Genomic DNA, 18,765 nt, shown 5'->3' with positions numbered 1-18,765 from the left:
TGCCCTCATACATTTATGAATGTCCTCCTAAATGTGCCTCTTATACAAATTTAGTAAAAGGATTTTGCACATTTTGGAGACCTTTACAACTCATGGTTGTGAATGTCGTACTGTATTTACAAATATTAGGGTATGTCAGGCAAAGGGTCTCATGTTTGGTATTTGCAAAAGTATCGCTAAAGGTAAAAAATCTTCATTATATTTTGGTACCTTTTATAATGCTCATATATATAGGATTGGCGGATAACTTCTCCAATATTCATCCCATAGAATGAAGGGTTATTTCTTGTCTGACGAGCTGTAGACATTGCTAACTTGTACTACACAAAAATTTAACTGCATCATTATACGTTACAACTGCCTCCCCAAGTATATAATAATATAAATTATCTCATTCGTTAAACAATCACCAACATTACAAATCGTTGCAATATTAGGCTTCATAAGTAAACATCGTTGTAAGATTTAGCAAACTTAAGTACAAATCGAGGTAACTTCATAAATACACATTGTTAATGCTTTAAATGTATAAATAGTTGTTGCTTCAAACTTACAAATCATTGTATAAATCGCAACCTTCATACGTATCGTTGTAACGTTTGGCTTCATACGTATACATTGTTGTATGATTTATCAAAATTAAGTACAAATCGTGGTAGTTTCATTAAATCGTTATTGCTTCGAACGTATAAATTGTTCATGCTTCAAACATACAAATTGTTATAAAAAATTAGCCTTCATAAGTACATATCGTTGAAATGTTTGGCCTTCATAAGAATAAATCGTGCTAATTATTTTTCGACGCCCAGAAGGTGGATAAGTATAAATCGTTTTGTTTTAGTATGAAAATATGTGTTATTTAGCATGAAGACAACCACCCAGTTGTAAGATTTAACATTCAAATTTATAAATCGATTTGTTTGCATAACAAAACCTTACACGAAACTCATCAAAATGATAGGAGTTTTGGTAATCTGACAGTGGAGGAGAAACACATAGAAGGGAGACATAACCGATGGTGGCAACGATGCTGCACTGTGCAGAAAACGACAAAGGATGCTCCAGCGATAGCAGACAACGTCAAAGGGTGCTCCAGCGGCAGCAGATGAAGGCAAAGGTTGCTCCGATGGCAGCAGACAACGATAAAGGGTGCTCCGATGAAAGCAGACGGCGGCAAAGGAGGGTCTGGTGGCAGCAGACGACAACAAATGGTGCATCGTCAAAGGGAGCTCTTGTTATAGCAAAAGTTGCAAAAGTTTACTGTTTTGGGCGAAAACGAAACGTTTATACTATTTTAAGAGTTAAAATCATCCTCTCTTTTCTAGATCAAGGATAATTTGGCTCTTTTCTCGAACCGGCGTTTCACTTTTTTAGATGGAGGGCATTTTTGTCCTTTTCTCAAACCGATGCTTCATTTTTCTAGATGGAAGGCATTTTTGTCCTTTTCTCGAACCGTCGTTGCATGATGAGCATAGCAAGAAAGGGTAATTAAGTCTTTGCAACTGTACCAAATTCTGATGTTAAGTGATGCTGATACACATGGTGGTACGAGCCCCACGTGCTTATATATGTGGCGCTCATTCGGTCCTCCGAACACAAGATGTAGCTAATGGCCGTCGGGGGGGGGGGGGGGGTCGGGGGGGGGGCATATAACCTGCTTTGCACATTGACTATAGCAGAGGGGGGTTTGTGCCTTCCACAAGCTAGCTCTCACCTAGACTTAAAAGGCAACGACTCATATTTTATCCGATATCCAACCGAAAAAGATTCCATTTGGTTGGATTTGGTAAGCCAAAGCTTCATCAGATTATAGTCGGATGCATGGGGGATATGGTTTTGATTTTGTGCTACCGAATCTGAGTACATGTAAAAAAACGGATTAGTATGAGCTTTTCATCACCATCCGAATCCGTTTAGCCAACATCTGATTAGTCGGATCTGGTATTGGCTACATCAAACTTGAATCTGAACCATTTACATCCCTAAAGGCTGATCATACCAGCTTGTATTGGTTCACATGGCTTTGACATTTTCTCTTGGAGAGCAATAGGTAACAGATATACAACCCCATTGCTCACCACTTAAAAATGGACAAAGTTGCCTAATAGATTTACAACAATTTGAACGTTTGCTGCTATAGTTTCTTCTAAGACAGACAAATTAACTATTCCAAGCAGCTGCTTTAAGGTGGGTTAATAATTTGAAACCAATCTGTCTAGAGCTTGGATGGCTCTGATCAAGTTGATCCCAGGTGTGACTAGGTCCATATCCAGCTGAAGGATCCGAATTCGAATGAGTGCCTGGGTTCCAACTTGACACTGAATTTTAAAAAAAAAATTGGTGCATATAAATGGATCTCAACCAGCTAACTACACCAGTTCTTTGGAACACCTTAACTGGGTCAAAGTCTTACATGAGATCCCTACCATATACCTTTGTTGACGAGTCACAATTCCGTCGTACTCGAGCCCGTTCTAATAGATGAGAAAGTACTTGGACCATCTTAGTGGGTTTATTGAGCCTCTAGAATCAGGGGAGGTAGGAAGTCGTTATCTTGTCTGGTTTTGGATTTGATCCAAGGCTAATTCAGGATAATCGACAAGGTTCCTTCTCTTGATGTTTAGATGTTATTTTTGTTGTTCCTATGCATTCTAAATGTGTTCTCTTTATAACTTGTGATGCTTATTTGTGTTCTGTGTTAGCGCATATGTGTCTTTGTTGTGTTTGGCATTATAATATCTAAAAATTTTATGAATATTTTAAAGAAATATTGAGAATTATACATGTTCTAATTTTTGGTCTACACTGATTAATTTTGAATATTTAATAAGTTATTATTATTTATGATGATTTATTGTTAATTAACAGATTTAATTAAAAAATTATGAGGTTCAGTATAAGGTGTTTGGATCTAGACCTTAGTAAAGATCTAAGATGATCAACCCACACAAACGTGAGTTCGAACTGCTCGAATGAGCACGTAGGATCTATTAGATCTTAAGATACCTAGGTTTGAATTTCTGGATAGTTCGAGTCAACCCAAATGAGTTTGGATCAAGTTTAGACCCATGTTGAGATTTAAACTGATTATAGAAGAATTATGAATCCATTTAAGACCTAATTGGGTCTCGCTAAGGACTTAGATCCACTAGAGACCCAAACAAATCTTCCTAGAAAAACTAGGATTTTGGATCTGTTTGAAGACTCAAATGGATCTCAATGAATTTTGGATCTGTTTAAGACCTAAATGGACCTCACTGAAATTATATAGAGTTTTGGATTCATTTGTGACCCAAATGGATCTCACCAATACTAAATTAGAATTTTAACCTATTTAAAACCCAAACGGATCTCACTAAAGCTATATAAAGATTTGGATTTATTTGAAACTCAAATGAATCTCAAAAAGGTAAAAATGATTTGGGTCCATTCAGAACCCAAATGAATCATATTAAATATAATATATATTATATTAATATATTAATATATATATATATATATTAATAATAGATTGGATTTGATGAGACCCAACACCAAAGCCCAACTTTCCCACTCAAATTTCAAGAAAATTCAAAATAAAAAAATCCAAAAATTCCATTTTTTTCCTTCGGTTCCTCACCCCCCCCCCCCCCCAAAAAAAAACTATAAATACCCCATGTTTTTTCCATTCATGAGTCCACCCCCCCTCTCTCTCTCATGGTTCATGGATGCCACCACCTCCCATGACCACCCGTTCCCCCTTCCCTTTCTGGTGAGCAGAGTCACTGCCAATGGCAGCATCGCTGACTAGCCACCACTGATGGCCATGCCACCGGCCATCAGCCCCCCTCTCAATGCTTCCTTCTTGCAGAAGCTATCGACACCACCACCAGTTACTCCTCCTCTCAAATGTGGGTGGCCGGACGACCACCACCATCACCTTGCCTCCATCCCGGACCTCAGGCGGCTCGATACCACCATGTCCCACTCTGTTTCTGGCAGACGCCATCGGTGCCCTACTCCCTCTACTTCTCCAAAAACCCTGAAAGCCCCGCCATTCTCCCTGCCACACCACTGCCTGCATCGCACGAGCCCGCCACCTCGCTTCTCCTCCCTCTCCTCTTTGCTATCTCCAATGAGCAGACAAGTCAACAACTGTTGTGCCACGACCTTGCCCTCCTCTTTCCCCTCTCTTTGTTTCCTTTTCGGCATCCTATCGCTCTCCACCATTGCATTGTTTCCTTCTTTCTACTGTGACTGGTGCCGGAGCCGGACGACCACCGACGGCAACACCTCAATCGATACCACCACCATCAGCCCCGCCTCCTCCTCGTTTTATGTTTTTCGGCGAATGTTACCTCAGTCGATGCCCTTCTCCTCCACGATTACCAAGTAGCAACAACAACCGCCGAAATGGCTTATATAAGTGGCGCTCATTCAGTACCCCCGAACACGAGATGTAGCGATTCCATTTGGTTGGATTTGGTAAGCCAAAGCTTCATCAGATTATAGTCGGATGGGGGATATGGTTTTGATTTTGTGCTACCGAATCTGAGTACATGTAAAAAACCGGATTAGTATGAGCTTTTCATCACCATCCTAATCCGTTTAGCCGACATCTGATTAGTCGGATCTGGTATTGGCTACATCAAACTTGAATCTGAACCATTTACATCCCTAAAGGCTGATCATACCAGCTTGTATTGGTTCACATGGCTTTGACATTTTCTCTTGGAGAACAATAGGTAACAGATATACAACCCCATTGCTCACCACTTAAAAATGGACAAAGTTGCTCAACAGATTTGCAACAATTTGAACGTTTGCTGCTATAGTTTCTTCTAAGACAAACAAATTAACTATTCCAAGCAACTGCTTTAAGGTGGGTTAATAATTTGAAACCAATCTGTCTAGAGCTTGGATGGCTCTGATCGAGTTGATCCCAAGTGTGACCAGGTCGATATCCAGCTGAAGGATCAGAATTCGAATGGGTGCCTCGGTTACAACTTCACACTGAATTAAAAAAAAAAAATTGGTGCATATAAATGATAGTATCCATTTTAAAAAAATTGGTGCAAAAAAAAAAATTGCTGCCTCGGTTAATATTTTTCTTTTTTTCTTCTCTTTCGTTTGTTTTTTCTTTGTGACATATATTAGCAGTAATAGAAGCGGCAGCTGCACCAGCAGAGAAGTAATCGTCACTGCAATTAGATTTTGTACATAATTTTTGGTTGGATGGTCTCTTTCACATACATATATATGGGAAGGAGGGCATTTAAATAAAAGAATGTTCAAGATCACAACCAATGATAATCGACAGGGTTCCTTCTCTTGATGTTTAGATGTGTTTTTTAAAGTGCTAAAAATCAATGAACCCCAATACTTTGTATTATATAATTTTAAATGCATTGTGTCATCCATTTTTCATATTTCACAAAACATGATTATATGTCATAAAGTCTGTGTAAACCATATTTTTAATTAAATAAATTATAAAGAATAAAACATATAAGGTCCGATTGATGAGATGTTCAAACATTGAAGGACAGCCATCATTGGTTGTAGATTTTGGATGTTCTTTTATATATATATATATATATATATATATATATATATATATATATATATATATATATATATATATATAAAGAGGGAGAGAGAGAAACCCGAATCATCAAACAGCTAAAGTATTTGAAAAAAATTCTCGTTTCTCGTTCTGACCCATTTTGCCCCATATTTTTAAAGTATTTTATGATAGATCTGAACCGTTAGATGTGTTTTAACATGCTCGATTTAATAAGAATCAATTCTTGAATCATGTTTTCTTAACCAAAAATTATGTTTTTATAAGCTGAAAAAAATTGTTACCTTGGTAGCCATTGATTTTGGATCATAAAAAAAAATCTCAGATTTCATGATCCAAAAACCAGTTCCCACTAAACAAAAACTGTAAAAAAAAATTTAAAAAGGATAATTTTTTTAAGAGCAGAAGCAGAAGGTGGCAGAAGAAGAACATTATCTCTCTCTCTCTCTCTGTATATATATATATATATATATAGAGAGAGAGAGAGAGAGATTGTATGAAACCTTGTTAATTTCATAACTTGCCTATTCAGGCAAGGAAAAATATATCTACTAATTGTACTACGCTTTCACTCTGACATGCGTCGGGAAGTACACCTTTTTCATAAAAGCCACGCTCATCTAAAAAGCACCCTGGACCCGCCTCACATTGTGAGCAGATCCAGTGTTCGGGGCACCCAACACAGATTGCCCGTTTGGCTCGCTCCTAATTCGGTTTGAATTTTTGTTTGATTTTTTTATTTTTTTGCATTTTATTTGAATATTGCATGCGTGTTAAATCTCTATTTGAAATTTAAGGTTTATAAGGCTTTTCCTTTGTAAATAGAGAAATATAGAGAACTTTAGATGATGAGATTCATAATCAAGTTTAGTTAATATTATTTGTTAAGATTTATGACTTTCACTGGCACAATTTTTTCTCGCGTAAGTGAAAATCAACTTTGATTGGTGCGGTTAAAGATTGCGCCAGTAAAAGCGCATTATTAATCGGGCGAGAAATTCTATTTTTTCCTTTTCCTGAGTTTTCCATTTCTCATCACAATCTCTCTCTCTCTCTCTCTCTCTCTCTCTCTCTCTCTCTCTCTCTCTCTTTCTGCTTATGTTGGTTCGATTCGGCAAGATCAAGCCAGAATTATACAAATGAAGTTCTCTGAAGATAAGATTTTTAGGGTCATCAAAGGTTTAGCGAGGTGGAAAGCTCCAGGTTCTGATGGGTTTCATGTGGATTTCTTAAAAAAAAATTGGTCTTGTGTGAAGCCTGATGTTATTAACATGTTTGATGAGTTCTATCACAACTCCAGATTGCCTATTCAAACACACTTGGAAATTATTTCTTTAATTCTGAAAGATGATGCTGCCACTGATATCTCTAGGTTTCACCCGATTTCTGTTATGAGTGCCCTTTATCGGATGATTGCCAAGGTGTTGGCCAATAGGTTGAAGGACGTGGCTCACCAAATTTTTCCGAACTCTCAGTTCGCTTTTATCCACAATAAGATGATTCATCATTCATTCATCTTGGCCTTTGAAGTCATTCACTCCTTATGTCTTAGTGGTCAGCCCTATTTTTCTCTTAAATTAGATTTTCATAAAGCTTTTGATTCTGTGCATTGGCCCTTCTTATTTCAAATGTTATCCAATTGGTCGTCGTTTTTCTGGGTGGGTGAGAGAATTGGTCTCTAATGCTCAGACCATGATTAACATTAACAACATTAGAGGTGGCCAGATCAAGTTGGGGCATGGATTAAGGCAAGGTTGCCCTCTCTCGCCTCTGCTGTTCAATGTCATTGCTGAGGGTCTCCTGGTGTTGCTCAAGCGTGCCACGGAGAAGCGCCTGATAGATCCTCTAGATGTTCTAGATTTCTCATACCATATTCTTATTTATGCTGATGATATGATTATTTCTGGGCAAGCAAACATGCAATAGATGCTTCAAGCTTATTCTCCAGTTCTTTCTTTCTCTTTCTGGGTTTTCCCTAAATGATAGCAAATGCTCACTTACTATGTTCAATGTTGAGTCTTTTATGCTTGCAGCGGGTCAACAAATTTTTAATTGGGCAATCTCTGAGTTGCTGATGACGTATTTGGGCCTGCCGTTACAAGTGAAGCGTCTCTCTTCCGCTGCTTGGGCTCCAACTATTCAAAAAGTGAAAAACAAGCTTTTTTCGTGGCAGACATCTTATCTCTCCATCGTTGGTCATCTGAATTTAATCAGATATATTCTTTCTTCTATCTTTGAATTCTTCATGGCAATGTTTGTAATGCCTGTGGGTGTGGAGAAGCAGATTTGTCATTTAATGGCGGATTTTCTTTGGTCTGGGTGTCAACTTAAGAGTAAGCGCCATTTGGTTGGTTGGCGAACGGTGGTGTTACCTAGGCGTATGGCTGGCTTAGGTGTTTTTGCTCCAAGACAGAGGATTATTGCTCTTGTGGCCAAGCAATGTTGGATGGCCCATCAACCAGGTTCTTCATGTGCTCGTTTGCTTCATGCAAAATATGGTGCTCCTGATTTATCTCTTTTTCGTCAAGGAATCCAGGGGTTGGTGATCTTGCACTTGCGAAGCATGTGGCTGAGAGTCTTATCGTTCTTTAAAGATCAAATTGGGGATGCGGGAAATTATGATCAGTGGTTGCAATGGGCAATTGCACCAAATGGTGCGTTCCACACCCACAAAGTGTATAGATCGTTGCTCCCCCGGGGGCAGATTGGTTCCCTGAGTGTGTGTTATGGGGTAAGGGCCCTTCCCCAAGATCTCGGGTCTTGGCTTGGTTAATTTTGCATGATAGGGTTTAGACTCACAGTTATTTAAAGAAGTTGGGCTTTCATTTTCCAAGTTGGTGTGTGCTTTGTCAAGCTGCTGAAGAAACTACTTTTCATTTATTCTGGTCCTGCCCAATCTTTGTGGCCCTATTTAATAGGACATAGAGATCTCCAGACGTAATTGTCAAAGATGAGTCTTTTGCGCTTGATCTGCTCCTGGGCCCTATTGAAATTAGACGATGCAAGCGGTGGAGACTGATATGGAAGATATGGTTGCTTACTACTTGGTGGTTTGTTTAGATGGCACGCAATGATGCTACTTTCCTTCAAATTTCGATCATCCTTAATAATCTTGTCCATAAAATCCTGGTTGATGTATATATGATTCTACGTATGCATCTTAGAGACCTCTCCTTCCGTCTGAACAACGTTCACTCATCGGTGGTTTCTTCTAATCCAGCGGATCCTGGTTGAGCTTGGATTTGTTGTTTGTTGCTAGCTGTCTGTAGTTTCTTTTTTCTTTAGCTTTTGTTTTTCTATATTTTAGTTTTTTTTTCTTTATTGTTCGGTTCATGGGTTCAACATTTTGTTGATCTTAATGAGTGGTAATGTTGATCTTCTTTCGACTCTCTCTCTCTAATGTGGGGTTCGGCTGACATAGCCCCTATACAGTCTTCTTCTCTGCTTGTCCGAATTGAGCCTAACAACATCACATCGCTAGTGCATCTTTCATCGTCAGATCCTCATATCATGCGAGTACCGAGGCACTAAAGTAAAATCCTTAATGGCATTTTTGAGATTTTTTGCGTCTTATAGATTTTTCTGGATTAAGAGGTATAGAATTTTTACTTCTTTTTACGTAAGATTTTAGTATTAAAATATTTATATATATTTTTCATGTTCGATATATATATATATATATATTCTTTTATATTTATTATGTTAAAATTATATATTTATTGAAGTACGTGAAATAAAGCTCACATGCATACTTTTTTTATGAAATTTTATGTAGAATAGTTTGCATGTATACTTTTCATAAAGTTTCATGTATGATAGTTGCATGTATACTTGTCAACAATGTTTTTATGCAAAAATAGTTCACTTGTTATTGTTCATGATATTTTTACATAAAATAACTTGCATGCATGATATTTTCATGTATGATGATTCACATGCATACTTATCAATGTTAGTTTATGTATAAAGGATCACATGAATGTTTTTCAAATATAATTTATGTAAAATAATTTGCATGCACACATTTCAAGACTAATTTACTTATGATAGCATGAATGTACACATTTCAATAAAACTTTATATGAAATAATTAACATGCATAATGGTTCAAAGAACTATACTTGAGAAATGTACTAGCATGATCGTAAACGTGAGTTTACATGCATGAAATGATGAATGATGTTACTTTCTAAAATGATAGATAATATGCATGTCTAAGGCTCATGTTATAGCTTATGATTTCAGGACTCAGTTATTAATTATTTAGATGTGTGTGTTTTGATACTATAAGATGTGCACTGACATGTATGCATGACTATCGCTCCTGAGGAACAAGGATTTGCTGCAAATTCAGTCAGAGGTACAAGGTACTCTCGTTTATGGAATGAAAATATACACACACAATTAATATTGAGATCACTTTCATAAGCAAGATGCTCGTTCAGTTTAAACACCTGGGCATAATGAATGAGTTATATAAACTTGAGACTTGTTCGTACCCTAGAGGTACTTGGGTCAATGAGATTCAGGATGCTTAGGTATGGCAGGCATCAATAAATGAATAAATAAGCTTTAATTTAACAAAAACTAATAACTCATTCAGTATTTTACTTATTTTAAAGAGGGTAAGAGGTACAACATTGAGTGACTTTCTGTTGTTACTTGTTTGGGAGTAGTGGCGTCCCATAGGTCTCTAGTCACTCGTAGGTTAGGAGACTGAGGCTATCAAATGTGTCCTAGGTGATAGATCTTCAACTATTGTAGCTAGTCCTAAATGAATCATATATTTTATTATGTGCCTTAGCAAGGTTTTTCTCTAGGTCCCTGACTACCCATTTTGGGTGGGCTTTAGTCAGTCACCCATATAAAAATACAATTCCTGAATAAAATACCCTCGAAGAGGTTTGGACTGTTGCGTCAGATTTTTCCCATGTGCCTGAGTGGATACTAATATGTGAAACAAAGATTTCTTGACTCTCACAATTTTGATACTCAAGATATGTCTTGTTAATTCAATATAATTAATGAGCATGATTTAGATGTTACTGTTAAAATAGAGCATGTGTATGGATCTGGATCTAGATCCATATGCACGTCAATAAAATACGCACAATGTTGTTGATGTCTTGACGCCATTTTCATTAATGGCATTTCTGTAATATCATCCTATTGTAAAATTGTTTTTACTTTATAACGATTAGGGCTTGGAGGTTGTGTGTGCTTCAACCACCCTAGCCATTGTGCATCTCTCTCTCTCTTCTCTGGTTTTCTATTTTCTGTGCAGCTTGGACTGTGGTAAAGACTTCTCAAGACATCTCATATGGTATCAGAGTTGCGGTTACAGAACCGTATCAGAGAAACGTTCAACGAGATCTGAAGAAGGAAGTTTTTTTTTATTCATCTTCGTTTCCTGTCATACTATCTTTTAAATCACGATCGATAAAAATTTTGGTACTCTTTTCCTTAAACCTCTGTCGTAAATCCTCCCTAATTCCTTTTCTTTTGTTGTACGTCATTATCCTTCCTCTATACTGATTTATTTAACTTAATGCTATTTGTCTTTTGTCCCTAAGTCAATAAGTTATACCAGATAATCCTCATCCAATCTAGGTTGTGATTTTTTTCTTTTAAACAACTTGCACTAGTCTGCATCATTTCCTTTGTATCCCATTTTTTTTTTATATTGCTGGATATTCATATTCATTTTTTTTATATTTTTGTCGTAGTCTAACATTCACTATTATATCATTCCCGAACTTATATTTATGTGCTTTTCAATCAACAGTAAAATCAGTTTTGTGCTTTTCTGCACAACATTTATAGGCAGACTGTAATTGTTTACATTCTCAACCCTAAAAAAAAGGGTTTCTTTTTCAAGTATTGGTTGCGCAAGTACATGTTTTATTGAAGCTTTGTTGATTGATTAAGTGATCTCAAATTAGTTTGTTTCTTTCCTCCCGTCTTGTTTGCTTATTCGTTGTTTCATTGATATGAATTTCTTCTCGTCTTCTGATCCCTCTGCAAATTTCTTAAATCAGCTCATTATAGAAAAACTTACTTATTCTAATATTTCTTGACATGGAAGAGACAAATACTTTCGTTTATACGAAGTTAGGATCTTGATGAACATTTGGATGGTTCTGTTCCTATACCATCACGGCTTATTTTGCAGGAAACCAAGGATGAGAAAGATGACACAATTACCAAATTTGTTAAAAATCCAGAGTATACAGCTTGGAGAAAGTGAGACTAGTCTTTAGTTGCTTATATTACGTCAACACTCTCTCAAGAAGTGTTGGCGACTCTTTCAGATGATTGCACTGCAGCAGATCTATGAAATAAGCTCTCTTAGACATACTCTCAGATATCAGAAGCTCGAGTTATGAAAAATGAGTTTCAAAGTTTGAAGAAAGGCTCAATGACAGTTATGGAATACATAGACCGCATGAAGAGTATTACTGACCAATTGGCTTTTATTGGAAGTGCTATTTCAGATAAAGATAAAGTACAACAACTTCTTAATGGATTGAGCTCTCATTTTGACATGTTTACCACAACTTTGTCATGTTTTCCCCACTTTCCCAACTTTGATGACCTTTAGGCAAAACTTATCCTGCATGAGATGATTATGAAACAAAGGGCAGGAGGAAATGAATCAACTTGTTCTCACTCAGTTTTGGCCATGGACACTTCTGTAGGTTTTGGATGAGGGAATAGAGGAAATCAAGGAGGCAGGGGCCGAGAACGTTTTGCGCAGGGAGGATGTGGTATTTTGCCTACACCTAATAGTTCGGGTGTCTTTAATGCAGAGAATCAGAGAAGAGTGCCCACTTGCTTCTTATGTAACAAACGAGGACATGTGAAAGCTGATGGTTGGTTTAATTTGTAGAATAGAGGAAAAATAAACAAAATTGAGAATAAGTCAGCTACTACTGTAGACTCAAAAGCACCATGAGGAGATGTGCAACAACTTTTGCTATCAGCATTGTCGTAGATGCCCACCCTCTTCCACCTGTCACCGAAGTGCGACTTAAGGCGGCGAACCACGAGCAGACCTCCGACAAGAGCTTGGCGGCGTCGGGCTGCCTGAACCTCGGCGCCCATTTGGCCCTCCCAGTCTTGAGCTCATCTTCGAGGAGCGGCATCGGCGTAAAAAATGTGCCTCCTCCTTCGGGCTCCAGCACGATGGGCAGCAACAACTTGGCTTCATCCTCTCGAACCTCAACCACCGCCCTGAGCTTCGCGTCAATGGCGGCCATGGTTGTGCTCACGACCATCATGCATGAGTCCATCTTGGGCTTGGGATCTGTGAGCGGGTGAGGGTTCGCCATTGCTACTCTAAAATGCCATGATGCCTGAACACGGACACGGCATGAGCGTTGTCAAAGAAGGGGCAATGGGGCTCAGTTAAAAGCAGGTAGTAAGGGAATCAGTAAAGTAGGCAACGGCCACATGACCCAGTGTCGGGCATGCGAGTCGAGTCGCATGATAATCCAGAGGAGGAGGTGGGGAACATGATGCATGTGAGCAAAGCAGTAGTGCCTGCCTGCAGTTATCAACACACTTGTGAAAGATATTGGTAAACCCCCAAATTGACTATAATTAGATGTGTTTGGTGACTTGGGTTTCTTTTCATAAAATGAGGAAGAAGAAGAAGAAAGAGAGGAGGATGGTAGGAAACAATAGAGAAAGGAAGAGTAAAGAAAAAATGTAAGGATGAAAAAAATGTACTAGAGGGTTATTTTCTTTCCTTTTAGACTATTGTAAACATAGAACTTTCACGTATTTTCTTGATTCATATCATGTTTAATTCTAGTTTTTTAATGATAGTCTCTATTTTGAGCCAATCATTAGCAGGTAGCTTAAGCAATTATAAGTTTGACATTTTTGTCCAAATTGTTGTCATTGTATGTATTTGAGGGCACAATGTTATTTTATTTATATTCTCTTGCCAATACTTCGTGAGTGTGGCTTCTTACCCAAGTTTCTGAGAACATTGAGAAAGTTCTTTATTTGTTGATAGGTATACAAATTTTCTAATTTCTTTCAAAAAATTTTAGTTTATTGGATATATGGTGTAGACTTATGAAGGAATAATTTTTCCATCATTGTTTTATTTATTTTCTTTATTCATCATCTTTTAGCAGATGATGGTTGAATGTTTATTGGATTAATATTTGTGCCATGTCAACTTTATGTGTTGAGTGTTTTTGTTGTTTTTGTTAAAGATGAGCATGAAACTCATCTAACAAGTTGGCATTGCAACTTAATAGATAAGGAAAGAGATATCTCTGCTTAACTAAAATGGGCTCGCAGTTTTTTGTGAACTAATGGATTGGTAGGGCTTCTTTGGTTGAGCTATATGTACAAAAATTTTACTGGACACCGCCACCATGTAGTTGAGAAATCAGTTGATTATGGACGTCCTAATCATCCATGGGCCATATAACCCCAATATGGTGGTTTAGTCTCAACGGATCTCTTCAGTGGACAATTAAATATATGCTTAATGTATACGTATGTGTTTTTTAATGGTTGTTTGAAGCATCCTAAAGAAAATAAACACTGAAATGTCTTAACTAATCAATGATGCAAGAGTTCACAGTTCCATTGTTGGGAAAGATAACCGACCTCAAGAATCTGATGACAATTAGATTGGATGCCTGTGAGCTATTCCCAGCAACACTCAAAATCATAAGCAAGAACTGTCGAGGTCTCAATGAGATAGGGTTGAGCAAATGCTATGGTGTAACAGATGAAGGAATTACTAGTCTTGCTAAAAACTATAAGGAATTGAGAGTGCTGGACATCACTTGCTGCCACCAACTCACAGATGTTGCTCTTGTTGCCATTGCCTCTTTCTGTAAACACCTAAAGTGCCTTAAGATGGAGTCTTGCAGTTTGTTCACAAAGAAGGGTCTAGAGAGAATTGGAACAGAGTGCTCCTTACTCCATGAACTTGACCTCACCGACTGTAACGTAGATGATGCAGGGCTCTTGCATACTTCTAAATGCACAAAACTGCAGATTCTAAAACTGGGGTTCTGCATCAATATTTCCAATAAAGGGATCACCTATATTGGTTCAAATTGCAAGGAGCTGTGAGAACTCGATCTTTATAGGTAAATTTGAATAGAATATCCACTACACAATTATGTGATCTTTATAGGTAAATTTGATAAGAATATGCAAGTTCCTGAGCGATGGTGAGTATCTTTCATTACCAAGTTTTACTTAATAAGCTTTTATGATGTTTTCATTTTCAAATGCACTTACATAAAGAACATGCTCAAAGTTCTTTTTCTTGGAATACTCAGGTTCTGATATCTACTAGACAGAGCATGTTCAGTGGTACCACAACTTATTCATTGGCATCTCTTTATGAGTTTAACAGAAAGTTAGGGATCTCCTATCATATTTGTGTTTACTTTGTATTGATACCATCTTTGTGTTCCGTATATTGAGCGGCGAGTTCAGTTGCCTTGTTGTGTGGCTTCTTGAGGATTAAATTTTTGTTAATCACATGCTTCCATGTGAGAAAGAATCCACACCTACATAGACAGTGAGCCACTATTAAGTTTTTGGCTCTTCCAATTTATCGGGTAGCAAAAGGCGCCTGCTTACAACAGGTGGCAACTTGAATCATTGCAGTTTGAAGGTAGGTCTGGGTAATTTGATGATACATTGTTCACTCCATTGTGAAATTCAAATGTTGTGCTCAGTAATCTGCTTGTGCCCTACATGAGGCCACTAATTGTGACTGGAAGCTGATTGGATGTTTATGTCTTATTTGATATAGAGGTCTTAGGATCAGTATTTACATCACATTGCAGAGATTTTAACTGGTTTGTTTCTCCCTTGTTAATGCATTGCTACATCATCATACATATGATGCTTTGGCCGTTCACAACGTGTATACTTTGTCACTGTCAAACCCGGTCAAGTATCTTTTTTGGCTAATGCTTTATGTGAATGATACATTTATGTTTCAAGGTAGGTTAGGTGGTTGCAAATATTAGACACATAGCTACATAGATCTTTCATTGCAGGCATTGCTAATGAGCTAAAGGTGAAATCTTCATAATCTCTTCTAGACATAATACTTTGTATGTCCTATTTATTTATTTAGGATGTTGCTCATATACTTCTTTTTATTGAGCTATTTTCAGTTACAAATTGTGGGTACTGCATTTTGTGGTTCTAATATTCTTGCTTGATATTTTTTTTCTTCATTTCTTTAATTTTTAACAGACTGATTTTGGATTTATATTCAGAGAAAGTTCCAACTCTTATCACTTGAAGCAATACATCAGTTGCATATCCTTATCTTTGTGTTGGCTATTGTCCATGTTATTTTCAGTGTTCTTACCATGCTCCTGGGAGGTGCTAAGGTATCTAAAATAGGTGTTTCTCTTTTTTTTTTTATTCATATGTACCAAATATCTTAATTTGGCTACAACAAAAATCAAGTTGTTGTTTTATGTTCCCATAACTAATGAATATTATGGAGAAATAATGGTTAATATAATCATTTATCATTGACTTTTATAAGCTTTTTTTGCTAGATACGTCAATGAAAACATTGTGAAGATTCAATTACAAATGATAACTACAATATGGAAGAGGGTTTATGCCAGCATTATCAAATTTTTGTTTCTTTACATGAAAGCTTTTTTTTATGCAATTAGGAATCAAGGAATATCTGACTACTCTAATTTCTTATATGTTGTTTAAGTGAAAGCAGATGAGTTGTGGAGCCTGATTCAGTGTTTTTGCCCTTACTAGAGGGGGGGGGGGGGGTCTGGGGTTCCCCCCGGTGCGGGTTCGGATTAAACAACATATAAGAAATTCATCGCTAATATTTGATTTTGTGATGGAATGTAATTCATCGCTAATCTGTGCGACAAATTACATTCTGTAGCAAAACTAAATCTGTGCTTGTTTAGCGACGGATTAGGGATGGATTACATCCATCGCTAATTAGTGATAGATCAATTCTGTGGCTATTTAGCCATCAGGATTATGCGACAGACGCTATCCGTCGCTAAGCCGTTGTCAATCTATCACTAAACACATTTAGTGACAGATTAGCGATGGATAGCGTCCGTCGCTAATCCACATTTTTCTTGTAGTGAATTTTGTCACCGCTAATTAATGCCCCCTTTGACGGAAAAACTCATCATTTTGATGCTATGTTTTTTTTTTTGCGTGTGACTGTCCATCAATGCCCATGATGGACGGCCAGCACTTTTTCGATAGATAGATAGACAGACAGATGATAGGGTAACACCATCGTAAGCAAAGGGTCTCGAGTTAAGATTCAATAGGAGCTATTATGTTTGTGACACGGTGAGTTCATGAGACGTGGGACAAAGTTATTAGGAGTGCCAATGGCTCGGTTATGAACTGAATTTGACCTATACGATCAGGAAGGATCCAGGTTTGGTAAAAAAGAAAGGGGTCCAATTCATTATTTGGGTTGGACTAGCTCCTAGGACCCGATTAGCATATCTGGGTATGGTTTATAAAATTTCATACCAAACTTGATCCTACCCGAGTTTAAATCAAGACCTGCAACTTTTTAACGTATAAAAACATAAAATTTATTATTTTACTAAGCCTGTAGGTTCAAGTCGAGATTTCTATTATCCTTACAAGATCAGGGTATAGAATTTCGTCTTTGATAGATCAAATCTAATCCAAACCCCAACCCAGTACTAGAACCTCAAAGTGAGATCCAGGACTAGATGAATTCTTCTTTCTTCTCTATTAAGGTTTTGAGAAATGCGCCAACAGGTGCTCCGCTTGTCTGGCAGGAGCTGTCGCCTTGTGTAATTGAGACGTTGCAAGTTCGAATCCCAATGGTATATGGTTGTTTATATGGCAGTGGTCTGCCCTAACCCCAGCTTTCTCTGTCTAAAAAAAAGGTTTCGAGAAATGCCCTCCTTTCTCTCAAAAGCAATTAAACAAAAAACAAATAATAATGAGGTGACACTAGAATGGAAGCTTTAGGTCTATGTTGGGAGGGTAGCCTTCACTAGTTGTGGTCAGCAACCAAGTACAAAAAACGCCATGGTTTTCACCACAAATCATACCAAACGAAAATAACATGAGAAATATATATATATATATATATATATATATATATATATATATATATATATAGAGAGAGAGAGAGAGAGAGAGAGAGAGAGAGGTTTTAATAATTGCATGAGAAAAGAATCACCTTGGAGTAGTCAGAAGATCGAGCGAACTAACTTTTCTGAATTTTCCTGTTTGACAAAAGAGACCAAAACTGTACTCAGTGTAGGATCAAACGGGATCTAATCTTCTGACTTTTTTTTTTCTTTTTCCTCTTTTGAACACAGACTATGGATAACTGCTATAAAAAAATGGACGAAAGGGCAGCAGATATTTCCTTTTCAGGTATTTATAAGAGAAATTGTGGAGAACACGCGAATTGCACGAAAGTCACCACCTATTTAACTAGAAATGCTGCACTAATTTATCTTCGTGAAAGCAACAAATTTATGCAAGCATGTCAGGACTAGAGATTGCCCATCCATATCCATACTAAGAATAATGTCTGATTTTTATGGATTTAATGCTTTTCACTTTCTATGAAGCTCTTTGAGAAAAAAAATTATAAACTTGTCCTCTTCGTTCAGCAATTGATAAATGTTAGGTTGGACTAGACGCTCAAGGTGCATATATATTAAAAAAATCAGCTACTCGACACAAGCACAAATTGGGAGATAATAATCATTGTTCTCAAAATAAGATAGTTTTGACCATAAGGCATTAGAAAGAAAGTAATATGCTTGAAAAGTATCGATTTGCTGAAAAGGAAAGCAGAGAGAGAGAGAGACAGAGAGTTGTATGAAGTTGTTGGAGCGGTATTAATGATCCCATCAAGCGAATCAACTTTCCTGGCTTTTTCTTGTTGACAAATTAAAAGGGGGCATAGACTACGCGTGTAGGATCAAGCTTGAGGGTCATCCATCAACTCATGTGCCCTTTTTATTTTTTTGCTTGACCATAGACCATGGATGTGGTCGATAGAGGACATGCATTTATAGGGATGGCAGTGGAACTGGGTAAACGGCCCCGCTCAGTCTTGCCCCCCCCCCCCCTCTGTCTTGCCCCGTTTGGACCGAGGATGAAGGACATAAAACCGGGATGGAGGTTAAAATCAAAACCCG

Source organism: Nuphar pumila, chromosome 3 (assembly GCF_984573655.1).
Source record: "Nuphar pumila chromosome 3, dmNupPumi1.hap1.1, whole genome shotgun sequence".
Taxonomy (NCBI): Eukaryota; Viridiplantae; Streptophyta; class Magnoliopsida; order Nymphaeales; family Nymphaeaceae; genus Nuphar; species Nuphar pumila.
This window is presented reverse-complemented; position numbering follows the sequence as displayed.